Source organism: Euphorbia lathyris, chromosome 3 (genome assembly GCF_963576675.1).
Source record: "Euphorbia lathyris chromosome 3, ddEupLath1.1, whole genome shotgun sequence".
Taxonomy (NCBI): Eukaryota; Viridiplantae; Streptophyta; class Magnoliopsida; order Malpighiales; family Euphorbiaceae; genus Euphorbia; species Euphorbia lathyris.
The window spans coordinates 70,228,134-70,236,392 of record NC_088912.1 but is presented as its reverse complement, the minus strand read 5'-3'; positions in this window follow the sequence as shown (position 1 = coordinate 70,236,392).

Genomic DNA, 8,259 nt, shown 5'->3' with positions numbered 1-8,259 from the left:
AATTTGCTCGATCGAACACTGGGAAGAGGAGGAAATTAGCCCACGAGTATCGGTCAGCTCAGAGTGTAGCTTGGTGAAGTGGTGGTCAACCTCAGCAGAGGTGGCATAACCCGTGTTGACTACAGACAGATCATTGATTTGGCCTTGGAGGGAATCCATGTGATTCACCATCATTAACTGCAGTTTAGCCAGCTTCACGATGGAGTCTTGCTTGGGCTGTTGAGATTGGACTGTTGTCATGACACTCACAAGATCTTTGAGACCATTGATCTTATTCAAGAGCTGAGTGACAGAAGAAAGTTGGGTTGACTCAACATTAACGAACCAATCAGCATCGGCATGAGAGGAATTCAAATCTTGGAGAATGGTTTGAGCTGAGTCAATGATTCGACGTCCAGACTCAGTAGCAGTTAGGTAGGCATAAGTTGCCTCAGGAGTTCTCTCAGCAGCTGGTATAGGAATAGGGCCAGATGGTGGAGGAGGAGGTTGTTTACCAGAACCAGATGGGCCAGCATGATCAACAACTGGACTTTTGTTCAAGTCAGCACCAGAAACTGACTATTCAACATTCTACGATGCTTGGTTAGGAAGAGGTGGATCGGCAGAGATGTTGACCTGCTCAACATTGGTTTGAAGTTGAGTTGGTGCAGGAGGAGGTACTTCAGAACTTACAGAATTTTCCTTTGCTTGCTCACCCTCTTGAGCAGCTTGAACTTCGAGCTCTTGCTCGGCATGGATTGGATTTTCAGGGGTTTTGGCGTGTTCCTCAGTATGAGTAACAGAGGCTTGTTTTTGCTGAAACTGATCAGGAGTTGGCTCGATGATGAAAGAGAAAAATTCGTACTGAAGTCCAGTCAGGTCAGTAATAGGTTCTCGAAGAGGAGAGTCAGCCAAAAGATCTAGGGAGTTGGACTTGTAAGCTTTGCGTTTGAAACGCTTTTCAGAACTGACTTTGTTGGTTGGAGGTGAGGGGTCAGCAGCAATTGAGTCAAGAGACCCAGATGAATAATTGAGCCATACGACATCATTAAAGTTCCTCACAGCATGAACACTTACAGTTGGGTCAGCATGTGGTTCAATTGGCTCAGCATCAACTGATTTAGTTTGCTTAGTAGCATCCTCATCATCAACATTAGCTGTTTGCTCAGCTTCAAACTGGCCTCCAAAATCTCCCAAATCATCTTCCTGTTCAGAGGGTGTTTTCTCAAGATCAATCCTTTGACTTCTCACGAAGTGGGAATCGTCGGAGACGACAAAGTCAAGAGGGGCAGCATTAATGGGACTCAGACCAGATGTTCTTCTTTTCTTCCTTAGAGGTGTTTCAGGAGTCTCCTCAGTTTCTACTTCTTCCTCAGGCTCAGCGGGCCTTTTTCCTGTTGACGTGGCTTGCTCAGCAGCAGCCTTCTGCACGCTAGAAACGATCCGAAGTTTCTTTGGGACAGTTTTAATGTCTTTAGCTGCTTGGTCAGCTTTTTGATTTTTATCTTGCCTGGTGCGGTCAGTACGAGGTTGCTCCACAGCCTTCTTTCCCTTCTTGGTCGGCACAGCTTATGCTTCTTCGACCGCCGCTCCTTTTCCTTTCTTTGGTACAATTGGTTGATCATAAGCCAAGCCGAACAGAATACCTGCAGAAATTTCCGTACCCCAAACTTGGATTTCTTCTACTAAGCTCACTTGGTGATCTTGAAGGATCTTTGTAATAATGGACCCTAACCTGAGTGTCCCTGTGCTTCGCTGAAATCCGCCAATAAGGAATACAGGCATGTTGAGTGGCTGGTAGGTCAGCATATGCCATATGAAGCACTGCTCGAAGTTAGAGGCAGAGGATTGAGCATTAATCTTGGGATAGATGAAGTTGGTCAGTATGTAGTGAGACCTCTTTTGATTTTGACTCATACTCGTACTGGCTATTTCTCCCTTGTGATCTTTCGGTTTACAGAACTCCACGGGATAGTCAATTTTGGTGGAATCGTTCGTGGTTCTGAGCTCGGCTCCTTAGTTCTTTAGTTTTAGTAGTGTAGCAAGATAAGGAGGGTTAACGAAGATCCTCTTCCCCTTGACCTCAGTGACCATGTAGTCACTATCATCATCAGCAGCTCGCAAGTTGGCATAGAATTCCCTTACTAACTCAGGATAGGTGGCTTCACGGATAGAGAACAACCCAGTCCAGCCATTCTTGGAGATCCATTCGTAGAAGGGATTTTCAGCTTCGACAAACCCTTTAGAGAACCATCGGGAGCGATCAATCTTCCATCCCCTAACGCTGCCGAAGACTGGAGAATATGTTCTTTCTGGTTCTTTCTTTTCCTTCTTCTTCTTTTTCAAAGAGGATGCAAGGTCAGCTTGGTGGCTTTTGCTTGGAGTTTGGTCATGCTGACCTTGTCCTTGAGACTTGGTGGGAGTCTCAATGTATTCCTGCTGAGCAGGAGATGGAGGGTGTTCATCGGAGTGATTGTCGTCATAACCAGCTTCGGAGATGTTTTGGGAATCCGACATGATTTTTAAGGATTCTTTGAGAGTATCCGAAGATTAGGGATTTAGAAAGAAATCAATTTGCTAGAGATTTCAAAGTGTAAAGAGGTGTGAGTGGGAATTCGTCCACTATTTATAGAGGTTCGAGTTGATCAAACGACAATAATCTGACTTTTATGACACATTCGGCGCAATTGTTTTCTAATTAATGCGCTTACATCATCCTAGGTGGCTATTTAATGCGTGCATGCTATTTAATGTCCAAGTGAATGTTACTCGGCATTTAGAATTCCAAACGTTTGAGATAGTTAGTGCTCAGTTTTACGTAGAAGAAATTTTTCATACAAAAGTTACTCAGCATGTAGTAATCACTCAGCATGTATGTCTAGTCAGCATGGGGTGATTCTATGTTGTTCAGTTTGGCTCAGTTTGAGTAAGTTACTTAGCATGCAATAACTACTCGGCATATAGTATAATCACTCAATATTGATCAATAATTTATTAAACATGATTACACATACCGATAGCTTCCCTTAATATGCTGAATTGCTCACGAGCCAATGGCTTAGTGAAGATATCCGCAAGTTGTTCATCTGTTGGTACGTAGGTCAGTTTGATCTCACCTTTGAGTACATGATCTCTGATGAAGTGATGCCTTATGCTGACATGCTTCATCATGCTGTGTTGGATTGGATTCTTAGATAGGTCAATAGCGCTCTTGTTGTCGCATTTGATCTCAATTGTTTCTGTTTTAACTCCGTAATCCTCAAGCTGTTGCTTAATCCATAATACTTGGGCCACACAGCTTCCAGCAGCAATGTACTCAGCTTCAGTTATAGACAGGGCAACTGATGACTGCTTCTTGCTGAACTAAGACACTAGACAGCTTCCAAGGAAGTGACATCCCCCAGAAGTACTCTTACGCTCTAGCTTGTCCCATCCATAGTCAGCATCCGTGTATCCAATGAGTGTGAAGTCATTTGAGTTTGGATACCACAAACCTGCATTAACTGAGCTCTGCAAATATCTAAAAATTCTTTTCACAGCTATAAGGTGTGATTCTCTGGGGTCAGCTTGATATCTAGCGCAATAGCAAACTGAGTACTGAATATCAGGTCTACTAGCAGTAAGATAGAGTAGAGAGCCAATCATACCTCGATATAACTTACTGTCTACTGACTTACCTTTCTCATCCGTGCATAGGACAGTGTCAGTACCCATTGGGGTTGATATGGGTTTATAATCTTCCATATCGAATTTCTTTAACATTTCCTTGGCGTACTTAGACTGACTAATGAAGATGCCATTCTTCCCTTGCTTGATTTGAAGTCCTAGGAAGAAGTTGAGTTCGCCCATCATAGACATTTCGAACTCAGTTTGCATCTGTTTGCTAAATTCTTTGCATATAGATTCGTCAGTAGCACCAAATATTATACCATCTACGTAAATTTGTGCCAGCAGGGTATTTTTACCCTTTTTCTTAATGAACAAGGTTGTGTCATCTTTGCCTCTGATATAGTTCCTGGTCAGCAGGAAATTGGTCAACCTCTCATACCAAGCACGAGGTGCTTATTTCAGGCCGTACATGGCCTTCTTGAGTTTATAAACATGGTTTGGAAACTTTGGATCTTCAAACCCAGGAGGTTGACTAACATATACCTCTTCGTTTATAAAGCCATTAAGAAATGCACTCTTAACATCCATTTGATATAATTTGAAATTCATGTAACTAGCATAAGCACATAAAATACGTATAGCCTCTAACCTAGCAACGGGAGCAAAGGTCTCACCATAGTCAATGCCCTCTTGCTGACTATAGCCTTGGGCTACAAGTCGGGCTTTATTTCTAACTACATTGCCTTGCTCATCTAGCTTATTTCTAAAGACCCACTTAGTTCCTATGGTCTTTTGATTCCTAGGTTTTGGTACTAAATCCTATACCTCATTTCTTTTGAACTGATCAAGCTCCTCTTGTATAGCATTGATCCAATGTTCATCGTGCTCAGCATTAGCGAAACTTTTTGGCTCATGTACTGAGACGAATGCAACATTACTGAGATACTTTCTAAGCTGATCTCTCGTCACCAGCTTGTTGTCAGCAGCATCAAGAATGGACTTCTCTGAATGTCCTCTTGGAATTTTTATTTCTTTGGGTAATGTTGAGTTGTCTGGAATAGGTGTTTCTCCAATATCTACAGGAGTAGATTGGTCAGCAAAGGTAATTTCGGTTTCGTGTTTACTTTTGGTCAGCCCTTGTACTGATGACTCAGAGGCTCCAATTTGGTCAGCAGAAGCTGAGCTTGGGTCATCTTCGACGGACTGAGTTGTCTTTCCTGCAGGGTCAGTTTCATCGAACTCGATATGGATAGACTCTTCTACAACTCGAGTTCGTTTATTATATACCCTATATGCTTTACTGTTAGTTGAGTACCCTAAAAAGATCGCTTCGTCAGCTTTAGCATCAAATTTAGCAAGATTATCTTTTGTGTTGAGTATAAAACATTTACACCCAAAGGCACGAAAGTAGCCAATGTTGGGCTTTCGTCCTTTCCAAAGTTCATAAGGAGTTTTCTTGAGTATAGGTCTAACTAAAGCCATATTCAGTATATAACATGCTGTGTGGACAGCTTCACCCCAGAAATACTTTGGAAGCCTATTTTCACTCAGCATTGTCTTAGCAATTTCGACAATTGTTCTGTTCTTCCTTTCAACAACCCCATTTTGTTGAGGTGTTCTTGGAGCAGAGAAATTATGGTCAATACCACTGACTTCACAGAATTCATCAAACTGTTGATTTTTGAATTCTCCACCATTGTCACTTCTAATATGAGCTAATCTTAGGTCTTTGTCATTTTCATACTTTTTAATCAATGTTGTGAACATCTCAAAAGTTTCATCCTTGCTACTCAGCAAGATGATCCAAGTGTACCGAGAGAAATCATCTACAATGACTAAGGAAAATTTCTTACCGCCCAAGCTGAGTGGCTGGACAGGTCTGAAAAGGTCCAAATGTAGTAATTCCAATGGTCTCTTGGTTGAGATAATGTTTTTACTTTGAAAAGACTTTTTCGTTTGTTTACCTTGCTGACAAGCATTACATAGTTGATCTTTTTCAAATTTCAATTTGGGCAATCCCTCAACTAGTTGCTTTCTAGCTAATTTGGCAAGGAGGTCCATGCTTACATGACCAAGTCTCCTATACCATAGCCAGGAGTTATCCTCTTTAGATACTAAGCATATATTTTTGGAAAACTGTTTTTCTAAACTCAACATATATACATTGTCAACACGAGGGGCAGTTAAAATCAAATTATTTGTTTTTCCCTCGAGTATCCGACACTGAGTAGCATCAAATATAACCTGTCTACCGCTGTCACACAGCTGAGCTACGCTCAATAGGTTATATTTGAGACCCTTAACTAAGGAGACTGACTCAATATTAGGGTTACCTCCGATAGTACCTGAACCTACTATCTTACCCTTTTTATTGTCTCCAAAGCTTACGCTTCCACCTCGTTTAAGCTCAAGTGTGATGAACTGAGTTTCATCACCAGTCATATGCCTCGAGCATGCGCTATCAATATACCATAGTTTCGATTTCTCCACGCATCTCAGGCTCACCTGCATTTTAAACTATTCATCTTTAGGTACCCAATTCTTTTTGGGTCCTCGTTTGTTAGCATAAACAGGTGCTATATCATGTTTTAGTTTGTGACGACATATATTTATTGTGTGGCCAGCTTTACCACAGAAGTCACAAAATGTTACCCTTTTGGGGTGACTTTGTTTTTGGTCAGCACCGTTTTGCTGAGCATGGCAGCATACCTTGGTGGTATAACCTTTCTTTCCGCAGAAGTCACATTGGACAATCCACTTATTATACCAACACACATATATTGTGTGTACTCTTTTCCCACAATAGTCACACTGAGTGAACTATCTACGCTGACCAGTACCTGAGTACTCAACATGGGATTTATTTTTAGTTGAACCTTTTATTTGGTTCTGTAGGGTTGTGACATCCTTTCTCAGTTTCTTTGAATCTGATTGGACTTCCAACATAAACTTGTACATGATTTCCATATTGTCATGCAAAGTTGAGTTGTCTTGGAGAAGATATCGGAGGTCACTCAGTTTGACCTCTTAAATCTCGTCACACCGCCTGTTGAGTGCTTTTATTTTCTTGTTACACTTTTTAGTCAGTGTATACAAATCACTCAGGGCGTTAACCATTTCATTTCTAAGCAAGAGTAGAGATGTTACCTCATTGGAGTGTTCCTCCTGTTCAGATTCTTCTGAGAGGTCAGCTTGCTCAGATCGAGTGTGGTCAGCAGTGTCGTCGGCCATGAAACAGATGTTTGCCGACTTAGTGGCTTCAGCTTCTGATGATGTTGAGTCATTGATGTCACTCCATGTGGCCACCATTGCCTTTTTGCTTCCCTTCTTTTCTTTCTTCAGATTAGGGAATCTTGATTTAATGTGCCCAGTTTGATGGCACTCAAAGCACGTGACAGATTTGGAGCTGTCCTTTTTGTATTTGTCACTGGACTCAGCTTTGTTCCTATCGCCTCTTCTGAATGACCTCTTGCTGTTCCTTTCATTCTTTCTGAACAGCTTCTTCATCTTCCTTGTGAACATGGCCATTTCCTCATCGTCTGATGAGTCAGCTTCGGTTGAATCAGCTTTCATGACAAGTGATTTTTGTTTCTTGTCCTCTGACTTCTCTTTTGCTTCGAAGTTTTTCATAGAGATCTCATGAGTCAGTAGAGATCCGATCAGCTCATCATACTTATACATGGTCAAGTCTTGGGCTTCTTCCACAACCGTTTTCTTAGCTTGCCAGCTCTTGGATAGACTTCTCAAGATTTTCTTCACATGTTCCTCTTCGGTGAAATTCTTCCCGAGCCTCTTGAGCTCATTTATGATATTTGTGAATCTTGAGTTCATCTCCGAGATGTCTTCATTTTCGTTCATCTCGAACAGCTCGTAGAGTCTGATGTGCTGATTTACCTTAGACTCCTTGACCTTACTCGTGCCTTTATAGGTCACCTCCAGCTTTTTCCATATCTCATGTGCTGACTTGCAACCTGAAATCTTATTGTACTCTGCAGCATCTAGAGCACAGTGAAGCATGTTGATAGCCGAAGCGTTATTTTGTAATTTCTTAAGGTCATCTTTTGACCACTCAGTTTCACTCTTAACAACTTTCTCATTGTTAACAGTTTTATAAGGCACATATGGGCCTTGAACTATTACAAGCCATGCACTCATGTTTGTGGCTTGAATAAAGTTCTTCATCCTATTCTTCCAGAATGTATAGTTAGATCCAAAGAATAGGGGAGGCCGACTAATTGATAATCCCTCAGGGAGTATCTATGTTGTTTGGTTCCCTGGAAGGAAACAAGTGCTGTTCTCAGCCATTTATCGGGATCAGCTCAAGATAGTTATATCTTTGAGTAGTGAGCTATTAGGCTCTGATACCACTTGTTGGTCCCGTGTAATTAGTTCCAAGGGGGTTTAGGAACTAAAATAACTTTTTCGTTTTAATTATGCTGACTTAATATAATTCTTTGAGTTTCACAACTCAATTTTGGTCAGCACGGCCGAGTGAGGCGTAAGACGGCTTTAGTCAGGTACTGACTAGAACTGTTTTACTTGCGAGTTGGGAAATGACACTTTTGTGGTCAGCTTCCAACTCAGCACTCTGATTTACTCAGTGTCAGCTTGAAAAATTTATATGCTGAGTAAATATAACAAGCAACACATACAGATATATATTAAGAGAGA